This window comes from Nematolebias whitei, chromosome 2, assembly GCF_014905685.2.
Source record: "Nematolebias whitei isolate Nwh7 chromosome 2, NemWhi1, whole genome shotgun sequence".
Lineage (NCBI taxonomy): Eukaryota > Metazoa > Chordata > Actinopteri > Cyprinodontiformes > Rivulidae > Nematolebias > Nematolebias whitei.
The window spans coordinates 57,692,760-57,717,746 of NC_056499.1; positions in this window are offsets into that span (position 1 = coordinate 57,692,760).

The window sequence follows — 24,987 nt, forward strand, 5'->3', positions numbered from 1 at the left end:
ATGGGGCAGCAAAACTTACATGGAAATAGGAAGGAGGCACGGGGAACTCAGGAAACACGAGAGACACGGGGAACTCGAGGAACCAGGAAGACTCAGGGAAAGACTCAGAGACTCAACGAAGAGTACCCAACGAAGACGACCCGACCAAGAACAAGACAGAATAGGACGGCTTAAATACAGGGACAAGACGAGACATGATAACAAACAGCTGGGACGAGACACAGGTGGCACTAATGGAACTAATGAGGGAGCACGAGGGAAACAGACACAAACCGGGCCACAGAAAAGTACCATCCTTACATCTGAATTGTCAAAAATAATAACCTCATCCAAAACATGTCTGCTAGATCCCATCCCAACCAGACTGTTTAAAGAGGTATTTCCCCTAATTAATGCCCACATTTTGGATCTACTTAATTTGTCTTTAATGGATGGTTATGTACCACAGCGCTTTAAGGTTGCTGTAATTAAACCGTTACTTAAAAATCTGACCTTGATTCAGAAATTCTGGCCAACTATAGACCCATATCTAACTTAGGGCTGGACGATGTGGCCAAAACTTTTATCACGATATATTTCTTAATTTCGGTCAATAACGATATAATTCGATATCGATATAAACAATATAAAAGCCTCAGAAAAAACTACAAACTATACAAATAAATTAATGTTCACCTTTTATTTGTATTTAGCCTTCAAAAAAATTGAAATCACTGTCAAATAAACATAAAATTCTCAACTTTGTCAATATTAATAGGTTTAACTTTAAACAACAACTTTAAAATTGACAGCATTGAAATTTGTTGTTAATGAAATTAACTTTTTGGGTATTGTTATTGATGAGAAGCTGACATGGAAATCTCATGTAAATTACATATTCAGGGATTAAGATGTTCACATCCTGGACAGAGAGGAACGATGGTTTGAGAGAGGAGTAAAGGAGGCCATCTTTGTGAAAAGAAATCGTAAATCATTAAACAGGGGTGGAGCCTCCGGGTTCAACTGTCCCCCTCTTACAATGCTGTGATTGCTAGTATCACTCAGCCCTCTGTGAATAGTAAACAGCCATCAGGTGCTAATGATCCATTGTTAGGCTGATGGTCCTTCTTGAGCATGTGATCAGATGGTTTTGGTTGTCAGCAGCAAACTGGTTGATCCACTCTGAGAAGGTGCTATTTAAGAGACTGAGCTGAATACAGCACCTCAGACTGAGGAAGTCTCTCAGATGAGAGACGAAACGTTTCTACATTTTTTTTTTTGCTTTTTTTTTTGTTTGTTTGTTTTCTTGTTTTTTGAATGTCCAGAAGACCAGATTGAACTTTTTTGGATTTTTCTACCTGGATTATTGAGCATGTATCAAGAAAGGTTGTTGTTTGTTTGTAGTTAATTTGTATTTTTTAAATAAGGGGCAGATAAGAATTTTTTTCTTCTTTCTGCAACCTTTTCATTCAATGTTTTTTTTTTCTTTCTGATGAATTTCTTTTATTTTAAATGAATGAATAAATGATAAAAACAAACAAACAAACGAAAAAACATGCAGCGCTGGGTGTGTTTCAGGGACACGTTGGCTCAAACTTTTATTGAGCTTCATCTTGTGACAGCATATTCTGTCAAGTGGAACAAGTTAGATGCTCCAACCGCTAGTTAGAACGACTCTCCGTCACATTTTGCAGCACACTGACTGAAACCTGCACTTTATTGGATCTTAGAAAGCCGAACCACTTCCAAACCAGCGAATTAGTCTTTCCTCTCTTATCAGTGATGTCATCTGCTTTCTCTTCGCTTGTGAAATCTTGTTCAGTCACATTCTGACGGTCATGGGCACTCATTTTGAAGTGAAAACTTAACGCACATTGGAGATTAGCCTAGCTTAGCCTGCTACCACTAACGCCTTTTGGACTCGAGCTCTGCATAACATTACGTCACCACGCACTTACATAGTTGTGTTGCACCTTTTTCTGTCAGGGTTGAAACTGAAGTGGCCGCTTCAACCCGAACAGAAAACGCTGTAATCCTATTGAAATACCGAAAATGTGCTTAAAATTCATATCATCGTTATTGAATAAAAGTATATCATGAGATATATCGATATCAAATTATTGTCCAGCTCTAATCTAACTTAACTTTCATCTAAAGAATTCTAGAGAAAATAGTTGCAGGTCAGTTGCATGAACATCTACAAAGAAATAATCTGTTTGAAGAGTTTCAGTCAGGGTTTAGAGCTCATCATAGCACAGAAACAGCACTAGTAAAAGTCACTAATGATATTCTCATGGCCTCAGACAATGGACTTGTGTCTATACTGGTCCTGTTAGACCTCAGTGCTGCATTTGATACAGTTGATCACAATATTTTACTACAGAGGCTTGAATACGATATTGGAATTACAGGAACAGCTCTAAAATGGTTTGAATCATATCTATCTGATAGATTCCAGTTTGTAAATGTACTTTGTAAATAATAAATCTTCTTCATACACCAAAGTTAGTCATTGAGTTCCTCAGGGCTCAGTGCTTGGGCCAATATTCTTTACTTTATATATGCTCCCATTAGGTAAAATTATTAAACAGCATGGGATAAATTTTCATTGTTATGCTGATGACACACAATTATATTTGTCCATTAAACTCAATGAATCCAACCAGCTACTTAGACTACAAGCATGTCTTAAAGACTCAAAAACCTGGATGACTCTTAATTTTCTTTTTTTGAACACAGACAAGACTGAGGTTTTGGTTTTTGGACCTGAGCACCTTAGGAATGAATTTTTCAGTCTTTCTTCCTCCTTAGATGGCATTAATCTGTCCTCCAGCTCTAATGTTAAAAATATTGGTGTTATTTTTGATCAGGACATGTATTTTATTCCCCACAATAAAAACATTACTAGAACCACCTTCTTCCACCTGCGTAATATCACTAAAATTAAAACATCTTATTTAAAAATGATGCAGAAAAACTGGTCCATGCATTTGTCACGTCTCTACTGGACTATTGCAATGGTTTATTATCTGGGTGTCCAAATACTTCTTTAAAGCGTCTTCAGTTGATCCAAAATGCTGCTGCCAGAGTCTTAACTGGAGTTACTGGGAGAGATCATATTTCTCCAGTTTTAGTTTCTCTCCATTGGCTCCCTGTCAAATCCAGAATAGAATTCAAAATCTTACTTCTAATCTGCAAAGCTCTCAACAACCTGGCTCCATCTTATATTACAGATCTCATTGTTCCATATTTTCCTAACAGAGCACTTCGCTCTCAGACTGCAGGTTTACTTGTGGTTCCTAGAATTTACAAAAACAGAATGGGAGGCAGATCCTTCAGTTATCAGGCTCCTCTCTTGTGGAACCAACTTCCAATCTCTGTACGTGAGGCTGACACATTATCCAGTTTTAAAACTAGGCTTAAGACTTTCCTTTTTGCTAAATCCTATAGTTAGGGTTGGCTTTGGTTTCCTGAGCTGTCCCTTAGTTATGCTGCTATAGGCTTAGACTGCTGGAGGACAAAACTGGCCACACTTTTCACTCTGCTACTGTCTTTACTTACTCTGCTCAACCTGTTTTGTATTTGTAATTATTTTTTCTATCCTTAACATGTGTTTTTATCTTTCAGATACACCTGGACCTACCATTCTGTGTTTGTCTGTCTCTCCTTCCTGTCCTCTTCAACCAGCCGGTCAAAGCAGATGGCCGCTTGTCCTGAGCCTAGTTCTACAGGAGGTTTCTTCCTTTTAAAAGGGCGTTTTTTCTTTCCACTGTTGCCACTGTGCTTGCTCAGGATGAGACACTGCAACGAAGCCAAGATGGCCTCCTTAGATAAAGAACTTTACTAATTGGCTTTTATGTATGTAAATGTTTCTGTAAAGTGCCCTGAGACAACTTTGTTGTTATTTGGCGCTATATAAATAAACTGAATTGAAATTTAATTGAATTATCTTTACCTGCTTCTTCCTTTCTAAGTCACAGGGGTCGCTGGTGTCCATGTCCAGCAGTCACAGTGCAAGAGGCGAGGTACACCCTGGACAGGATGCAAGACAAGTCAAGTCAAGTACTAAGTAGGGCTAAGCTAGCAGCACGCAATACAGATGCACTACCTATAAAGCTATGACTATGGAGATTCTTTATTGTCATTCACATCAAATGTGGTACACAGGGTCCCAGTTACATCCAACAATAGCAAAAATATAAAGTGTAAAAAGAAGCAGTAAATAAGGATCTAAGATATAAATCAAGATATGTATTAAACGAAAGTCAAATGGTACTCTAAAAGATTCAAAAAGCGTTCAGTACAAAATTAACTGGACTTTATTTGTAACAGAAGACGTTTCACTCCTCATCCGAGGAGCTTTCTCAATTCAAAGAGCAGAGAGTGAGAGATTCAGGTTATAAGGCTGAGTGAGATAAGACACACACACATATGTAGATTGGCAATTCACACCTAAACAACATTACCAGTAAGAGTCTTTTGTTCCTCTAATTCACAGACAAGGCCCCTCTGTTCTCATCAGGTGTGAAAACCGGCTGGGAATCTGTTTTAAAGTTGCATTATAGGTTTTTGAAAGTGGAAATCTGAGGCCTCCTCCTCTGTTAAGAGACGGCTTTTCTCTTTTTACATAAATTGCCTCCTTCACCTCCCTCTCAAACCATCTGTGTTCTTGGTCCAAAATGTGCACATTTTGGTCCTCAAAAGAGTGTCCCTTATCTGTGAGGTGGAGGTGAACAGCTGAGTCTTGTCCTGTGGAGGTGGCTCTCCTGTGTTGAGCCATGCGTCTGTGAAGAGGCTGTTTAGTTTCTCCAATGTAGAGGTCTGGACAGTCCTCGCTGCACTGGACCGCATACACTACACCACTCTGTTTGTGTATGGGTGTTTTGTCTTTAGGGTGGACCAGCCTCTGTCTGAGAGTCCTGCTGGGTTTGAAATGTACTGGGATCTTGTGTTTGTTGAAGATCCTTCTGAATTTCTCTGATACTCCAGCAACATAAGGGATGACAATGTTTTCCGTCTGTTGTTCTCCTTTTTCTGTTTATTAGTGTGTTTTGTAGATTTCCTCGCTGACTTGACAAAAGCCCAGTTAGGATATCCACATGTTTGAAGAGCTTCTTGAATGTGTTTCTGTTCCTTTTCCTTCCCTTCTGTCTTCGTGGGGACGCATTTGGCCCGATGTTGTAAAGTTCTGATGACAGAGTTTGTGTTCCAGTGGATGGTGGGAGTCAAACAGAAGATACTGGTCTGTGTGGGTTGGTTTTCTTTAAACTTCAATGTTGAGGCTGTCCTCTCTCTCCGTCTGAACCAAACAGTCCAAAAAAGGCAGCTTGTTGTTGTTTGCATCCTCTCTGGTGAACTTGATGTTGTTATTGATCGAGTTAATGTGTCTGGTGAACACTTCTATTTCCTTGGCTTGGATTTTGACCCAGGTGTCATCCACATAACGGAACCAATGGCTTGGCGTTGTTCCCTCATAGGAGTTTAGGGCTCTCTGTTCCACTTCCTCCATGTAGAGATTGGCAACAATGGGTGACACTGGAGATCCCATGGCCCAACCGTGCTTCTGTCTAAAAAACTGTCATTGAACTTGAAATAAGTGGTGGAGAGGCAGAGATCCAACAGGGTGCAGATCTGGTCTGGGGTGAAGTTGGTCCTGTTGATTAAGTCCTTGTCTTGTAGAAGTTGTTTTCTGACGGTTTCTACTGCTTCAGAGATGGGTATGCATGTGAAAAGAGAAGTCACATCATACGATACAAGGGTTTCTCCTGGGGTTAGTTTCAAGTGTTGAACTTTGTTAGCAAAATCAATGGAGTACTTTATGTGATGAGGTGTGTTTCCAACAAGAGGAGCTAAAATACCAGCCAGATGTTTAGCAATATTATATGTCACTGAGTTCATGCTGCTGACGATGGGTCTGAGTGGTGTTCCTTCTTTATGTATTTTTGGAAGTCCATAAAGACAGGGAGTGGCTTCCACTGGGTACAATCTATAATACAACAATCGATTGATTGTTTTCTCCTTTTCAAGTTTTTGCAGGGAATCTGTGACTTTCTTTTTGTAGGCACTGGTTGGGTCCCTCTTCAGGGTCTCGTAGGTATTGCTGTTGCTCAGTAGTGTGGTTATTTTTTCCCGGTAATCAGAAGTGTTGAGGACTACTGTGCATCTTCCTTTATCAGCTGGTAAAATGGTGATGTTTTGGTCCTGGCTGAGTGATGTTACAGCTTTCCTTTCCTGTGGTGTGAGGTTTGAAAGAGGCGGTTTGGCACTGGAGAGGGTTGCTGATATTTTCATTCTGAGTTGTTCTGCCTCTCCTTCCGTCAAGTTGTTGTTCCTAATCGCGGATTCAGTGGCCGTGATTAGTTCCACAACAGGTATTTTTGTGGGGAGATGACAAAGTTTAGTCCTTTTGTCAGCACATCTTTCTCAGGTTGTGTCAATGTCCTGTTAGACAAATTTCTAACCCACTGGTCCTGAAAATTAGTGTTGGCGACAAACTCCTGATCTTGACTGATGGTTTGTGATGAGAAAACAGCTCTCTGTTGTAATTTTAGAAACGTACTTTTTTGGCGTTCCTTGCTCTTTTGATGCTGTGAAAGCTGGGCTTTTTCAACGAAACAAGAAACTTCTTCCAACAGAGGAAGTGGTAGCCGGGTAGACAGCTTCTGGAGGGTCTGATCCATTTTGAGTGAGAGAGCTTCAATGGTGAAGTGTATCTGTCTTATTCTCTCACTGAGCAGCTTGTTTTGAGCTTTCAGGAGTATTCCTTCTGCTCTGTGTTTTGTATTGAACGCTTTTTGAATTCATCATGTCCTGGATGACTGAGAATCTTCACCAGCATACTCTAAAAGATCTAAGATATACGCTAGTCACTAACAGTGCCAAACAATACACTGAACAACAGTAGCACGAACATGAGTCTTTGTGGGTGGATGAGTATGAATGAATGAATACAGCAGCATGTAATAATCAGCAGCATGAGATCAGCAGCATGGATAATCAACAGCACATATCAGCAATCAAATTTGCATTATAGTGATTATAATTTTTTCTCACAATGATTTTCCTGGTTAGGAATTTATGAGTCTAACAGCTTCAGGGTAGAAAATGTTCCTCAGTCTAGTGGTTCTGCATTTAATGTTCCATAACCTCCTGCCTGAGGGGAACGGGGCAAAAAGTGTCTGTGCTGGGTGAGTGGGGTCCTTCATGATGTAGGTGGCCCTCTTCCTGCATCTGGAGCTGTAGATGTCTGTGATGGTAGGGAGGCTGACTCCGACATTCTTCTGTGCAGCCTTCACCCCTCTCTGCAAAGCTTTCCTTTCTGTAGCTGTGCAGCTTCCATGCCACATGTTGGAGAACATGATTGTAAGAGTAGCACTTGCTGCAGCTGTTACATCGGACAAAACCCAGAACGAGACCAGGAGCGAACAAGCTTTGTCTTCCTCCCAAGCTGAACACATAACCAACTGGAGAACATTAAAACAAGTCTTAACCCAGCAGCAAGCTAGTCAGTCCAACCTTCAGGAGCTTGGAGATATGTTTTTTTTCTTCAATTAATCAAATACTTTCACGCTCTCCTCCTACAGTTCCAGCTGCCCCACCGGAACCTAGCCCTACCTGTATGAACTTGGTAAATAATTCTTCCAATCAACAATTACTTGTTAAACCATCAGAATTGTTTTCTGGGGACCTTGATCAATGTGAGGGTTTTCTACTTCAATGTAAACTCGCCTTCAAGGGAGCTCCTCAACTGTACTCCACCGACATCGCAAAGATCACATATTTCACCAGTCAGCTCAAAGGTAACGAACTCCGGTGGTCAACTTCATTTTTACATCACCATGATTTTGATACCGTTTCTTTCTACACTTTTCTCACTGAGTTTTGTAGAATTTTTGACAAGCCGCTGTAGGAACCAAACGCAGAAAAATGACTTCTGGGATTACGTCAGGGCCGGCGATCTATTTTGAACATGCCCTCAAGTTCCGCATTCTCGCCGATCGGACTGGGTGGAATGGAAGAGCCTTATAAGGTACATTTCTAAATTTCTTGTCTGATTACATTAAAGACCAGATCACCGCACGAGATGAGCCTCAAAGTTTTGAAACACTCATAAACTTAGCCAGATCCCTCGACAAACGCTTCCGGGAGCGCAGAAGAGAGTGGGACTACAACTCCCAGAGAGCCTCTACTTCCAGTTTTGCTATATCATCAGGTGGGTCCCGTAACTACAGACCCATTTCCGAAAACTACAAATGCCGAGTTTCCTTTTCCCCGCCCCTACAACACACCTTGTCTTACCTGAACCTGAACCAATGCAGGTGGGATGCACCCGATTAACTCTTCATGAAAAACAAAAACGTAGAGAGTCCAACTTATGTTTATACTGTGGAAAAGATGGACATTATATTACTTCTTGCCCGTTTCGGGAAAACAAAAACGCCCCCCCAATAAAGGGAGAAATAGTGGTGGGCACTTCCTCTTTCTCTCCCCTTTGTAGACTCACATTCCAACTCCCATTGTCATTCAAATTAACCAGAGTGGTGTTCCGGTCCTTGCGTTGATTGATTCAGGTGCCAAACAAAATTTAATCAGTCTGAATCTGGTTCAAGAATGATCTTTCTCCATGCAAGAGATTCAGCCAGTTTCTATAGCTGGAGTTACCAGTAAAACCCTGGCTCAGATCTTCTTTAAGACAGAAGATCTGCATTTAATAACCTCTGGGAACCACCATGAATGCATTAACTTCTTTGTGTTCGACTCACCTAACACCCAGTTAATTTTAGGATACCCCTGGTTAAAAATCACAATCCTCACATAATTTGGGAACTTAAGAGGGTGGAGAGATGGGGCGATAAATGCCTTAAACACTGTCTTCGCTCTGGTATCTCCAATCCCTCTAAAACTGATTTGACCAAAGAGGAGATTGACTTGTCCGCTATTCTCCCCGTCTACCATGACTTAGATCAAGTCTTCAGCAAACAGAAGGCTTTGTCTTTGCCTCCTCACTGCCGTACAACTGCTCCATCGATCTTCTCCCTGGGACCCCTCTACCTGCCAGTCGCCTCCACAATCTCTCAGGTCCCAAGAGGGATTCTATGAAAACATACACTGAAGACAACAAAAGCCCATGCTCAATAATTCAGGTATACAATCCAACATTTTTCAGTCAGGTCATCTGGACAGTTTCTTTTTTTTTGTGCTTCAACGTTTCGCCTTCCATCCGGAAGGCTTTATCAGTCAAGGAAACACACCACAAAACTGATTCTTCCCCCAACAGCTTACTACAAAGTGGAACAAACCAGTTTTGTTTGTGATAAGTTGGTCTCTTTGATACGGCCCCACCTCCATTGCTGGCCCTCTTCCTTGTTGACAGTCATGTTAAACTGGTTGAAAACAACAAAGTCCATGCTCAATAATCCAGGTATGCAATCCAACATTTTTCAGTCAGGTCATCTGGACAGTTTTTTCTTTTACAGTGAAGAGTCTCTCGACTCAGGAATGATTCGCCCGTCTACCTCTCCTGTGGGGGCAGGGTTTTTCTGTGTAACAAAAAAGGACAAGACCCTCCACCCTTGCATTGACTACAGAGGTTTGAACAACATAACAATAAAAAAAATAAATATCCCCACCTTTAATTTATTCTACCCACGAGCAACTAATGGTAAATGGTAAATGGTATGGTATGTAGTTTATTCATTTTAAAAAAGTACAAAACAATTCCATAACAATATAAAAAAAGGATACAAAAGATTTAAAATGAAAGGCAGCAGAAAGAAGAAAAAATCTTATTATATCTGCCCCTTTTTTCAAACAATTATTTCAGACATAATAATCTTCAAGTAACAGAACAAAATGAATAACTTTCTAATTTTTCTAATTCTAATACAAAACACACACTAAGCTACTTCATATATACTTTTTTAACAATTCAGTTTTGATCTTTTTCTTAAATGTACACATTGACTTGGCATTTTTCACGTCACTCTCTAGACCATTCCACAATCCAACTCCTTGGATTGAGGTAGACCTTCCCTTCAGACTAGTTCTGAATTTTGGTTTGACAAATATCTCTATCCCCTTAAGATTGTAACAACTTTGTCTTTTAATAAAATTTCTTTGGATATTTAATGGTAATGTGTTATTTTGAGCCCTATACATAACTGATAAAATACTGTAATTTACTAAATCATGGAACTTCAATAACTTCAGTTGATGAAATAATGTGCTTGATGGGTGACAGTAATGTTTTCTGGTGGACTGTACTTATATAGCACCTTTCTATCTTATGTCAAGATACTCACATCGCTTTACACTTCAATCTGTGCCTCATTTACCCATTCATACAGCACTTTACTAGATCTCTACAAAGCTAATTGAACAAATTATCCTAAATAAACTAATCAGCATCACATGCATACACTGATCGGACATACATCAGAGGCTATGAGGGGTTCAGTGTCTTGCTCAGGGACACTTCAGCAAGAGACTGTTGGTGGATTTGAACCCCCAACTCTTGCATTGGAGGATGACTGCTCTAACCACTCAGCCACAGCAGCCCACTACAATCCACCACCATTTTTACCAAGCTGGATTTAAGGAATGCGTACCACTTGGTATGTGTAGTGAACTAGGCCTCCGACAACAATCTGTCTCTGAAGACCTTCATGGGACAGGAACTGTTATTTCATTGATTTGAATCCAGAAATACAAATTAGCTCATCAAGAGACTATTTAATTGTATCCTGAATTAATCAATTGAAAGAACACTTCTTTTTTCATTATCATTACTATTTTAGAATATCTTGATAATCAAAGTGTGTTTAGTTCATACCATTTCTAAATGTTGAAGTGAACCACTCATTTTAAATCAACTGTGAAACAGTATTAATGATTTATAAACCTCATTAGACTTACAAATCATTTTAAATGTCTACTTACAAAGTAATTGTGCATTTTGATCTTCTGTCTGAATGAGGAGTAGTGATGTCGGTCAAAAGTCAGAAAGCAAGTTATTAGAACGAAGTGTCTTGTTTTTAAACCTAGCAGACAGTAAATAAGAAGCTAGCACCTGCAAAGTTTCTCACTTCTTCAAAACATTTCTCTGTCTATACTAAACGTTCCTAAACATTCCTGCTGTCTTTTTTATTCCTAATAACCCTCTGACATCGCTGAAACACTGCCCCTGCTGGTTGTTTCAACCAATCAGGAAGTACTAAGTGACCGGAAGTGAGTACTCTTTAAAAGTCAACACTTCCTGGAACTATTCAGTCTTCTTGAGTCTTTCACCGGAGTCTTCCACTTCTGAGTGGAGCTTCGGACTCAGTCTTCTTCAGTCTTCCTGGAGTCTTACTCAGTTTTCCTGAGTCTTTCTTGGGACTATGGAGTCTTCCTGAGAGTTCCTAAGGAACTTTCAGATTTAATCAATAGCTGATGGATTTGACCGTGAGACGAGGGTCCGTCCATCCCAGCTGGAGTCACAGCGCCTCGCTGTGAACTCACCCGGGCGTAACGCCCTATAACTTCGAAGGAAGCTTGTTCTGTTAAACTGAGTAAAAACCACACGACTTCTGACGATGACCAGCCACCCTGACCGGAGATGCTGTAAAGGTAGCGTGCATAGGGACATCCAGGCCGGAGCTGATCCATCCATCTGCAAAGGTAAAGAGACGTCACGAGTTGCTACACACTAAGTGGACCGGGGGTATGAGCTGGTGTTGAAAGAAGCGTGCTAATTCTGGTCAACAAAACATCCATCTTCCTTCATCCATCTTCCTTTTGAACTTATCTATTCTTTCCCTTAAACTTCTATTTTGCCAGTAATCTAGATGCCTCCATCAGTAATGTTCTGTTGTCTTGTTAGTAAAGCGTGCAAAGTTTTATTAATCAGAAACCGATCAGCAAATCAATGTGTACATGTTTTGATGTTAAATTTTGATTCTGTTAAATAAATGACCGCATTTATTCTGATGGATCAAAGAAAAATGGGATCTCATGTCACTGATTAAACAATCCTCACAGTTATCTCGGTCACATGGCATTAAACTCGAAAAAGAAAGAATCCGTTGTATTTAAATAATTAATATTCTTTGTGCTTGAACTAGCTTTAAGAATAATTAATTAGTAGTGAAGCTACAGCAAAGCTGTCCCTTATTTCACTACATATGCATAAAGCACGGTGACAAATAGAAAACTGCCGTCAGAACCCCCCTGGGGACATTTCAAGTACCTTGTCATGACTTTTGGTCTGACTAACGCCCCTGCAGTCTTTCAGGTCTTAGTTAATGACGTATTAAGGTATTTTATTGGGGACTTTGTGTTTGTCTGTCTGGATGACATTCTTATTTACTCCCGAGACAAGAACGAACACATAAGACAGGTCAGGACAGTGCTTCAGAAACTATACGAAAATCAATTATTTGTAAAAGCTGAAAAGTGCGAGTTTCATGTACACTCTGTCTCCTTTTTGGGGTTTATCTTCGGGGAGGGACATTACCGAACGGATCCTGAGAAAACTAAGGCAGTGGTAGAGTGGCCTGTTTTGGAGACCAGAAAACAATTACAACACTTCCTTGGACTTGCAACCTTCTACAGATGCTTCATAAAGTATTACAGCCGCATCACTGCACCTTTGTCTCAGCTTACATCAACCAACAGGAAATTAAGATGGATTTCTGAGGCAGACACGGCATTCGGTAAACTTAAAAAACTTTTTTCTTCCACGCCCATTTTTTGCCATCCGGACCCCAAGCGTCAATTCAATTTAGAATTGCGACACGTCTGATACTAGTGTAGGAGCTGTCCTATCCCAAAGGTCTCCTAAAGACAATAAGGTTCACCCTTGTGCTGTCTTCTGATGTTTAACACAAGCTGAAACATGATGTGGGCAACCGTGAACTACTGGCCATCAAACTTGCATTAGAAGAAAGGCATCACCAGCTAGAAGGCACAGAGACCCCCTTTTTGATATGGACTGACCATAAAAACCTCACATACATAAGAGACACTAAACGGTTGACTCCCAGACAGGCACGTTGGTCATTGTTTTTTTAATCGTTTAATTATATATTGACATTCAGACCTGGCTCAAAGAACATCAAGCCTGACGCTCTTTCTTACCAGTTTTCTCTTCCAGATGTTCAAGACACTGAGGAGAACATCATCCCTCAGTCTGCATAGTTGCCTCACCTGGTCTATTAAAGGATAAGTTTGCAAGGCCCACAAGAATGAACCTGATCATGGCACAGAACCTCCTGGAAACATTGTTGTTCCCTTAACCATGAGGTCTAAGGTACTTGAGTGGTTACACACAAATAAACTTTCATGTCACCCCAGTACCTCAAGTACTGTATGTTGTCTCTAACAAAGACTCACTTCTGGTGACACACATTAAAGCAAAATGTGAAGGAATTTATTGCAGCCTGTCCCACATGTGCCAGAAATAAGGCAGGAAATCAACACCCTGTCAGACTGTTACAACCACTGCCTATTCCCAGTCACCGATGGTCCCACATATCTGTGGACTTTGTCACTGGCCTACCTCCATCAGAAGGTAACACTACTATTCTAACTGTCATTGATAGGTTTTCAACAATCCAACAATTTTCAGTCAGGTCATCTGAACAGTTTCTTTTTTTGTGCTGAAACGTTTCACCTTCCATCCAAAAGGCTTCATCAGTCAAGGAAACACACAGCACAAAACTGATTCTTCCCCCAAGTGTCATACTTTTGCCCCTCACAGCCTGCCATGTTTGTGTTTTTTCCTGCCAAGCTCTGCCTGTTCCTGTCACTCAATCAATCAATCACCTTTATTTTACCAGGTAGAGCCCGTTGAGATCGAGATCTCTTTCACAAGGGTGACCTGGTCAAGTGGTCATCAGCACACGTCACAGGGTAATTGACAATAAGCATTTACATTTATCAAAAGAAAAAAGAAACTACTATCACGATAAATAAATGTTAACAGTTTGAAACCATCAGGATAAGACAGACTTCTGTAGACATTAAATGTAGAACAGACATAAGTTTAAGTAGATAGAGTTAAAAGTCAACAAAGACATGTATATTTGATAAGTAGTGTTTTAGAAACATCTGCAATGGTCCAGATTTTTGATAACATTATCTGATACGGTTGACATGAAGGATCTAGGCGAGATGAGTGTTGATAGTTTCAAATCTGTCTGTAAGTTGTTCCAGGCTGAGGGGACGGCGAAGCTGAATGCTCTTTTTCCTAGTTCAGTTCTGACCAGAGGAACTGACAGGAGGATTAAGTCATTAGAGCGCAGGGAGTAATGATTGTGTGATGTTTGTATTAGGGAGGTAAGGTATGACGGGACTAGGTTTAGAAGGGTCTTATAGATGAAGGATATCCAGTGAGTGTATCTGCGAGCGCTGAGAGAAGACCAGCTAGACTTGACGTAAAGTTCACAGTGATGAGTGCGATAACTGGAATCAGTAATGAATCGAAGGGCACCATGATAAACTGAGTCTAAGGACTGTAGGTATTTTGATGCAGCACTCATGTACAGCACGTCACCATAATCTAATATCGGCATGAAAGTTGCAGCTACTAATGTTCTCCTGGCTTTACATGAGAAGCAGGATTTATTTCTGAAGTAGAAGCCTAGCTTCAATTTGAGTTTAGTGACCATTTTGGAGATGTGGGTTTTAAATGACAGTTTATTGTCAATGTTGAAACCTAGATATTTGTAGATGGAGACCATTTCTATTTGTTTTCCCTCTTGGGTTTCAATTTGAGGTGGGTTCTCTGGTTGCTGTTTTCTGTTGGATAAAACCATGATCTTGCTTTTGTCAGCATTTAGGACCAGTCTAAGTTTTTGCAGACGTGACTGGATAATATTAAAAGCGTCTTGAAGAGAGGTGAAGGCTTGGCTGAGGGAGGATGAACAGCAATAAATGATAGTGTCATCTGCATAATAATGGTGGGAGGCGTTTGACAGATCACTGCATAGATCGTTGATATATAAGGAGAAAAGAATGAGACCCAAGACAGAACCCTGTGGCACCCCTTTCACAACATCTAGGAATGTAGAGGAGGATCCGGCTACATGGACAGACTGTGTTCTATCAGTTAGATAGTTGGTGAACCAGGAGACTGCTAGTTTTGATAGACCAGAGTGTTTCAGGATGTTAGTCAATAGTCTGTGATCAACTGTATCAAATGCCTTGGATAGGTCTATAAATAGGGCAACACAGTATTGTTTGCTGTCCAGGGCATGTATGATGTCATTTAACACTTTGAGAACTGTAGTTACGGTACTGTGCTGTTTTCTGAATCCTGACTGGAATTGTGATAAAATATTATTTGATTGTAGAAAAACAGTTAGCTGATCACAGACAAGTCTTTGGAACAGTTTAGCAAGAATACATAATTTAGAAATTGGTCTGTAGTTGTTGACATTAGTTGGTTCACCCCCTTTTAGCAGAGGGAGAACATAAGCCACTCACCCAGCAATCAAGCTCATGCTCTACACCTGTTCTCCACCCTACTTAAGCTCCCTGCATTCACTCAGTCAGTGCCAGATTATAAGAAGGTAGACCTTCCCTTCAGACTAGTTCTGAATTTTGGTTTGACAAATATCTCTATCCCCTTAAGATTATAACAACTTTGCCTTTTAACAAAATTTCTTTGGATATTTAAAGGTAATGTGTTATTTTGAGCCCTATACATAACTGATAAAATACTATAAGCTACCAAATCATGGAACTTCAATAACTTTAGTTGATAAAATAATGTGCTTGATGGGTGACTGTAATGCTTTCTGGTGATAATTCTTACAGCTCTTTTCTGTAAAATAAAAATAGGTTTTGTAAACGTTTTACACGCTTTCCCCCAAACATCAATACAATAGATTAAATGTGGAACAATGATTGTGTTATACAACATGTACAGAGCTTTATCATTTAATAATTCCCTGACTTTGTATAGTACTGCAATAGATTTAGATATTTTTGTTCTTACAGAATTTATGTGATTTTTCCATGTTAGCTGTTCATCAATGATTACACCCAAAAATTTCATCTCATTAACTCTACAAATCTCAACACCCTCAATTTTAAATGGATCATCAACAGTTCTCTTTTTGTTACTAAATATCATGTATTTAGTTTTATCTAAATTTAATGATAATTTATTAAGTTTAAACAAAGTTTGTATTTTATCAAATTCTATCGTCATCAATTCGAACATCCATTTTACATCTTTACCCAAACAAAAAAATGTGGTGTCATCTGCAAAAAGGACACATTTGAGGAGTCCTGATACATTCACTAAGTCATTCACATATAAAATTAATAACTTTGTTCCAAGCACAGAGCCTTGAGGAACTCCACACGTGATATTGCAGAGGTCAGATCTTACACCATTTATTTGTATAAAACTGTTTCCTATCTTTCAAATAGCTAGATACCCAGTGTAATGCTGGTCCTCTTATACCATATTTATTTAATTTTTCAAGGAGAATAGTGTGGTCAATAGTATCGAATGCTTTTTTTAAATCAACAAAAATACTAACACAACATTGTTTTTGATCGACAGTAGTAGTTATTTGTTCTATTATTTCCATGAGAGCCATTGATGTAGAGTTTTTTGCTCTAAACCCATACTGACTGCTACTTAGAATGTTTTGTTTAGTAATAAATTTATCTAATCTGGTCACAAATAGTTTTTCTAGAATTTTTGAGAACTGTGGTAATAAGGATATTGGTCTATAATTATTGAACACACATTTATCACCATTTTTAAAGAGAGGAACTACCTTAGCTACTTTCATATTGTCTGGAAATATTCCTTTTGAAAATGATAAATTACAAATATATGTAAACGGCTCAATAACATAACTCATTATGTCCTTTACAAACATCATATCCATGTCCACCCAGTCTTTTGATCTCTTATCTGTAAGATTTTTTTACTACATTCATTATTTCTTCTTTGTCAGTTCCATTAAGAAAAATACTTTTGTCACAACTTATAACTGAATGGTTCACATTATTGTCTAATTTTGGTATTTTAGCTGTGTAGTGAACTAGGCCTGAAGGTCAAAACCTTGACCTAAGGACCATATGGGACAGAACTTGTCATTTCATTGATTTGCATCCAGAAATACAGGTTGACCCATCCTGAGACTTTCTTTCTTGAGTTAATCAAGTAAAAGAAGACTACTTTCTATTATCATTACCATTTTACAAATGTTTGATAATCAAATTGTGTTAGTTCAGACAATGTTTAAATGTTGAAGTGAACTACTCATTTTTTATTAACTGTGAAACAGTAATAATGATTCTTAATCCTCATTCAAAGTGAAATCAAGTTGGAATACGTTACAGAGTAATGATTCAATTTCTTGATCGTCTGTTTGAAGTGAGCAAGTGATGGAAGTTGGTCAAAGTTCAAGTTTCGGTCAACTGCAAGTTTACTGAAAAAGAAATGTCATGTTTAACTTTTACAGCAAGATACTGGAGAAGTGGCTCCACGAAGTCTGAATTCTCCATAACAATCTTTTGTCTGTTCTTAAACAATCTTAATCTTTTTCCTTGACTTTTCATAACACCTTACATCACAAAACACATCTCTGTTTGGTCCATTCGACCAATCAGAAAGTTCTCAAATGAACCGGAAGTGAGCTTTCTTTAAATGTTGGCACTTCCTAGTTCAAGCTAGTTGCAGTAGCAGTAAGTTTGAGAAGAGTCAGCATCTGATGGAGAGTTCTGCAAGAGGTTCCACCTCCAGCTGGAGTCGGGTGGAGAGTTTGCAGCTCCAGCAGTTCCAGAGTTCATGAAGGCTGGAATTCAGGATGCTGATGGGAGAAAGAAAATCAAGCTGAACCAGAGAAGATCTGGGAATTATTAAAGTCTGTCCTGGATGACCTCACGACTCCCGAGGTTTTAGCTGTTCTTACGGAGATGCTGAAAAGTGGCTCGAAGTGGAACTTTACGCCGGAACTGAGATATCTTCAGAAAGGTAAAAGTCGATCTTCACCAAAGCGTACTGTTGGGATAAGTTGGTCCAAAGGAGCGTGCAGGTTCTGGTTAAAACAGACAAATTCCCTCACACATCTCTCTGTAGATAAACTTCATCTTTCCATCTTTAAAATTCTTCTATCTGCTAAAAATCATTACAGATATTTTTAGAAATGTCTGAAGCAAAGTTTTTCAATCACCGCTGTGTGGTTGACGTCTGCTGTATTATTGGAAGTGAGAACAATCGCCGCATTGTTCACTTCCTGTAAACTGATTAATAAGCTGTTGTTATTTTCAATTCTTGCCAATTAATGTAAATGTGTGATGTGTTAAACTTGATTATGTTAATAAATGACCCACTGTCGTTGGTGAGTCAAAGATAATTAACGTTTCCGTCCACATTTTATTAATTCAGATGCACGTCATTACACAGTCCAGAAAAATGAAAGAATCCGTTTTAACAGTATGAATATATGACAGCATATGTACATACTACATCTGCAAGGCTTGATCCAACATTCACAAAATGATGATTAAATCCATTTACAATTTCATTTTCATCATGGATTTCATCGTCATCCTTCAAAAAATATTGTGAAATACCTGTTTTTGCTTTATGACTTTTCAGAACACTATTTATTACTCGCCATGTTGCTTTCATATCACCATTACTTTTATTTAATAAATCACTATAATATTCCTTCTTGTGTTTCCTTATAATCGCTACTAATTTATTTTTATACTTCTTATATTTCTCTTCGACCTCTTGTGTTCTCAATTTCAAGAAACATGTATACAAATAATTCTTTTTTTAACAAGCATTTCTCAACCCTTTCGTCATCCATGGTTGGTCAACAACATTTCTCTTTGTATAATTATTTTGCACACAATTCTTTTCATACAGAGCTCCTAAAATATTCATAAACTCATCGTATGATCTGTTCACATCATCAACATACACGTCTTTCCAGTTTTGTTTATGTAAATCATCTTTTAATTTGTCCATTGCTTTTTTATGTGTTTATTGTTTTTTTCATAATTGTAATTTCTTTTGTAATCCTTTGATAATTTTTATAAATAGTGAAAACTGATAAATGATCACTTAAATCAATCGTTAAAATACCTCTTATCACATCCCCATTTGTTATATTTGTGAAAATATTATCGATTATTGTAGCACTATGAGTTGTAATTCTTGTTGGTTTTGATATTAACGGATAAAGATTTAAACTATACAATGAATTTGTAAATGTACCGATGTTATTTGAATCTGTTTTATTTTCCAGGTCAATATTAAAGTCTCCACACAAAAAAATGCTTTTATTAAAACTCTTGTCCAATAGTTGTTCAATTTTTGCGGTGAATATCTCTATTTGATTCTGGAGATCGATATACAAAACTTATTAATATGTTTTTATCATTCTTGTTTATTATTTCTATTGTTATTATTTCCATGATATTATCAACAATTATTTACATTTCATTAGTTAATTTACATTTTATTTCATTTTTAACAAATAGAGCCACTCCACCACCCCTTTTGTTGCTTCTGTTTACATGATATAATTCATTCCCTTCGATGTGAACATTATTTGTGTTTTCATCATTGAACCATGTTTCTGACAGTGATATTATTGTAAAAGTTCTGTTGAGCTGTTTTAAATAATCTGTTAATTCAGTATTCCAGTACTCATAAAGTTCTCGCTTTAGATGGTCACTCTCTTAATAACTCTGACCTCGAGACCAAACCTGTCACTCTATTACTTGGGGGGAATCACAAGGAAAAAATAAAGTTTATTGTTATCAACTCTCCCCAGCTTCCAGTTGTTCTTGGCTCTTCCACAACCCACATATCAACTGGAGGGGTAAGGAGATTGTTGGCTGGGCCGACGACTGCCTCACTACTTGTTTGTTAGATGCTGTTGTACCTTCAGCGAGTCCCAATGATGTCAAAAAGATTTATCCTGACCTCTCTATGGTCCCAGCCGAGTACCATGACCTCAAGGAGGTATTTAATAAGATCAAGGCAACCTCGCTTCCCCCACACCGACCCTATGACTGTGCCATAGACCTCATTCCTGGCACCACTCCACCTAAGAGTGGCTTGTATTATTTGTCTGGTCCTGAACATGACTCTATGCAGAAGTACATCAAGGAATCTCTCAAAGCTGGTATCATTAGACCTTCTGTGTCTCCTGCTGGGGCGGGGTTTTTCTTTGTGGGAAAGACGGATGGGTCTCATAGGGAAGCATTGGTGCGCTGGGCCGGCCTTCCTTGGCTGTTGTTCCCTGCTGCTCTGGCCCCAAGCCTGGGGCCGGCTTGCGGTCGCTGACAGGTTGGTGGGGCACATGGACGGTGTCTCTTTGGGCCTGTTTATGTCTCAGGTTGGGTTTTGGGTAGTGGGGTGTGTGCGGGCACACCCTGGTGGCTGCCTGCCGGGGCCTGGGTGCCCTGGCTCTGCTGGGCCTCTGTTGGGGGGTGGTATGACCTCAGGGCTCGGTGTCCATGGCCGGATCTACTCTGGAGGGGCGGGCTGCCGGCGGGGCCTGTGGACTCGTCATTGCAGCCTCCCTGGGGTTTCTGCATTGTGGTGGCTGGGAATCGCCTTGGGCTTCCCTTTGCTTCTCTCTCTGGGGGGTGCGGGTGTCCCTGTTGGGGGACTCCTGGAGTTCCGGGCTTGGGGGCCGCTGTGTGTCTGTGGTTCCGGTCTTCCCTGTGTTACCATGTCCTGTGGGGATGGGTCTGTGGGTCCCCACATCCACGACTGAACATTATTATGGAGAAACCTTATAGTGACAAGCATGCTCACACAGGTTTTTAGATTCAGGTGTTGATCAGATACACACTCAGTTGGGTTGTGGTGGCCACTAAATACATCTTTTATTACCATGTACTGTATAAAATACTTTCTAATGATGTTACAAGTATCATTATATATGTTGTTTGTTGTTGTGGTGGTTTCTCGGTTTTGTCTTGTTTTTTTCCCCCGCAGGTCTAGAGGCAGACTCCAATGGTGATTGATTTGTGTTCTCTTTATACAGTACCTCTCTCTCTCCTCTATTCCTATCTCCTTCTTTACCTTTTAACCCTTCTCTCACTTTTCTGCTTTGTTTTCATCGTTTTTCATCCCCATGTCCATTACATCTGAAACAAGCCCATAGCAAATTCTAATAAAATTTAATTTTCATATCAAGTGGAGCATTGAGGCCAGCCATAATGCTCTGCTTGTGAAAGTAAATCTGTTGGGGATCACTTTGACACTCAGACAATAATTCTAAGTGTCACAATGCCGGACAGGACATGGGAGAAAAAAAAAGAAGGATGGGTCTTTTAGGCCTTGTATTGACTAAAGGGGGCTCAATAAAATCACTATTAAAAACAAGTATCCTCTTACCCTCATGTCCACAGCTTTTGAACTCATCCAAGGAGCCACTGTTTTTACCAAGCTTGACCTGAGAATCGCCTACCACCTGGTCCGCATCAGGGAGAGGGATGAGTGGAAAACTGTGTTCAACACTCCTAATGGCCACTACGAGTACTTGGTAATGCCGTTTGGTCTCACTAATGCACCTGCAGTTTTCCAAACCTTAGTCAATGACGTACTTTGAGACATTGTAAACCAGGATGTTTTTCTGTACCTTGACAACATCCTTGTGTTTTCTAAAGATTTGTCTTCCCACCGCAAACATGTCAGATCAGTCCTAGTCAGACTGCTACAGAATAACTTGTTGTTTAAAGCTGAGAAATGTGAGTTCCATCAGACTTCCACCTCCTTCCTCGGTTTTAATATCTCTCCTAAACAGGTTACTATGGACCCTGGCAAGGTCTCTGCAGTTATGGATTGGCCTGTTCCAAAAGACAGGAAACGGTTACAAAGATTTCTTGGATTTGCCCATTTTTACAGAAAGTTTATTAGGAACCATAGCTCCATTGCCAGTCTACTTCATTCCCTAACATCCTCAAAGTCAAGTCAAGTCAAATTTATTTATAGAGCACATTTAAAACATAACCTGCTATCAAAGTGCTTAACAACAACAACAACAACAACAACAACAACAACGAGAGTCAAATTAAAGAGAAAATATATATGTGTATATATATATATATATCTTACCTTCCGGTAAGATGGCGCCTGTGTACATGGCTTGCAATCCACCTCTGCTGAAGGTGTTCATATTTTTGGTGTTTTTTTCATTTCTCATCTGTGACATCAACGCTCTGCTGGTGTATGAACGAAAACAACTTTTGGATCTTCGACCTTGTGGCACCAATGTCGCTTATTTTGATCATTATGAGCGTAACTCTGGACCCCCCCCCCCCCCCCCCGTCCCCCCTTTGCTGGCGGACGTGCCTGCTTACCTGCAGCGAGGCACGCACCTGCCTCCCCGGAGACGTCGCTCCAGACGCTGTGGAAAACGCGCTGGCCGGCTGGTGAAACTGAAAGCCCTACTTGCTGCCTCTGAAACATCCTCTCCAGCTGATGGTGAGCATTTCCACCTCCGCTCCTGGCGCTGTACAGATCCTGTGGCGAGCTGTCTGGTCCCGCTGCCGGGGTCCCATCATCACATTGGGCCCGTGCGCGGCTGGGTTTCCTGCCGGAGGCGCGCATCTATCTCTTCAAAGCTGAGGCCGCTGGACAGGACACTGCAACCATCTCCTCCTGTGGTGGATTCTACGAGGATGGCCCTGATAAATGCCAGCTCACTGGCTAATAAAACTTTTATTTTGAACGACTTTTTCTGCTGCAACCGACTGGACTTTCTTTTCATCACTGAGACTTGGATCTGCCCTGGTGAGTTCAGTGTTTTTCTGGAATTACTACCTCCGGACTGTTCGTTTTGCAATGCTCCAAGGACAACTGGTCGTGGTGGAGGATTATTGGCTGTTTTTAAGAAGCATTTGCACTGTAGACAGCTCCATGGTTCAGCTAATTATTCGAGTTTTGAACTGCTCTGTTGTGAGCTGGGCCGCTCCAACCCAGTTCTGTGTGCTATTTTTTACAGACCCCCCGGATACCATAAACAGTTTTTAAACGAACTATCTGACTTTCTAACTGGTGTTCTGCTCCAATATGATCGGGTTTTGATTTTAGGTGACTTTAATATCCACATGTGCTGCCCAGATAAACCATCAGCTCAGGACTTTCTAGACCTCGTCCAGTCCTTTAACTTTGTGCAGAGTGTTGTTGGTCCAACTCACCAGCAGGGCCACACACTAGACTTAGTTTTAACACATGGTTTGTCTGTTTCTGATTTAGAAATTGGTGACACTGTTTGTTCCGACCACAGACCGGTTTTATTCAACACCTCATTGATTTGTGAACCTGCACCTCCCCCCACACCCAAGCCCTGTAGGATTTTTAACCCTTCCACTGCCACACTCTTCTCTTCCATCTTTGCTAGTAATTCTGTTTCAGACTCTGAACTCTCTTCGGGTCTTACTACAAAGGAGTTGCTTTCTCAGCATCAGGAGGCATGTGTACAGATCCTGGACTCGGTCGCCCCGTTAAAGCTCAGGAATCGAAAACGCACGCCCCTCCCTTGGGTAAATGAGACTACACGAGGGGCAAGACGCTTGTGCAGAAGAGCTGAACGTCGATGGAAAAAAGATAAACTTCAGGTGTCAGAAAGCGTATCAGACCACCGTTAAACAGGAGAAAAACAAATATTTCTCAAAAATTATCAACTCAAACAGTCACAACCCCCGCGTTCTTTTCAGCACCATTAACACCATTCTAAACGTGCCTCAGTCTGCCACAATTGAGGCCTCTGTCGACACCTGTAATAAGTTTGTCAGGCATTTTGCTGAAAAGGTTGAATCGATTAGGTCATCAATTCCACACTCCATAGCCGACCCTTCAGTTCTTGTCCCCTGCTCAGCAGTCTTCAGTCACTTTGACCCCATCTCACTCTCATTTTTAATTGAGGTCATTGGTCACATGAAACCCTCAGGCTCCCCTGCTGATCCCATCCCTGCTGCATTTTTTAAACAGGTTCTACCGTCAACTGGACCCTCTGTTCTTGCCATTATTAACAGCAGTTTGGCTACAGGTGTGGTCCCCGATGTTTTAAAACATGCAGTGGTAACTCCATTAATTAAAAAACCCGGACTTGACCCTGCAGCTTGTTCAAACTTCAGGCCAATCTCAAAACTTACATTTCTTTCTAAAATCTTGGAGAAAATAGTTTTTAGTCAACTAACCAAGTTTTTGAATGTAAATGGAATTTTTGAGATTTTTCAGTCAGGATTTAAACAACTGCACAGCACCGAGACAGCTTTAGTAAGGGTCTGTAATGACATTCTGCTAGCGAATGACTCTGGTCAGTCTGTGATCCTGGTACTCCTCAACCTTACCGCTGCATTTGACACTGTTGATCACAGCATCCTTATGTCACAGCTAGTACACTAGGTTGGGATTACAGGGGTGGCGCTAGAATGGTTCCGTTCGTATCTGGGTGACAGGAGTTTCTGTGTTAACTTTGACAATCATTTTTCTGCTTCTGTCCTTCTTTCCTGTGGGGTCCCACAAGGCTCCATTCTTGGACCCCTTCTGTTCTCATTGTATCTGCTCCCCTTGGGGTCAATCCTGAGGAAACATGGTATTTCATTTCACTGTTACGCTGATGACTCTCAGATCTATCTACCTTTAAAACCAAACAGTTCTTGCTCCATCCTCCCTTTGCTAAAATGTCTTGATGACATCAAGACTTGGATGGCTGCAAACTTCTTGAGTTTTAATGATCAGAAGACTGAGGTCATTGTGTTTAACCCAAGCTCTGCCACTGTCACTGATCCTGTAAACCTGCACTCCCTTCAGCCTCATCTAAAGCAGTCAGTTACCAATCTCGAGGTAGTGTTAGACTCAGACTTTAAGTTTAATAAACAGATCAACTCTGTCCTACAAAAAAGCTTCTTTCAGCTAAGGCAGATAGCAAAGCTTAAGTCCATTCTGTCCAGATCTGACCTTGAAAAAGTAGTCCATGCATTTATTACTTCCCGGCTGGACTACCGTAACTCACTTTATGTTGG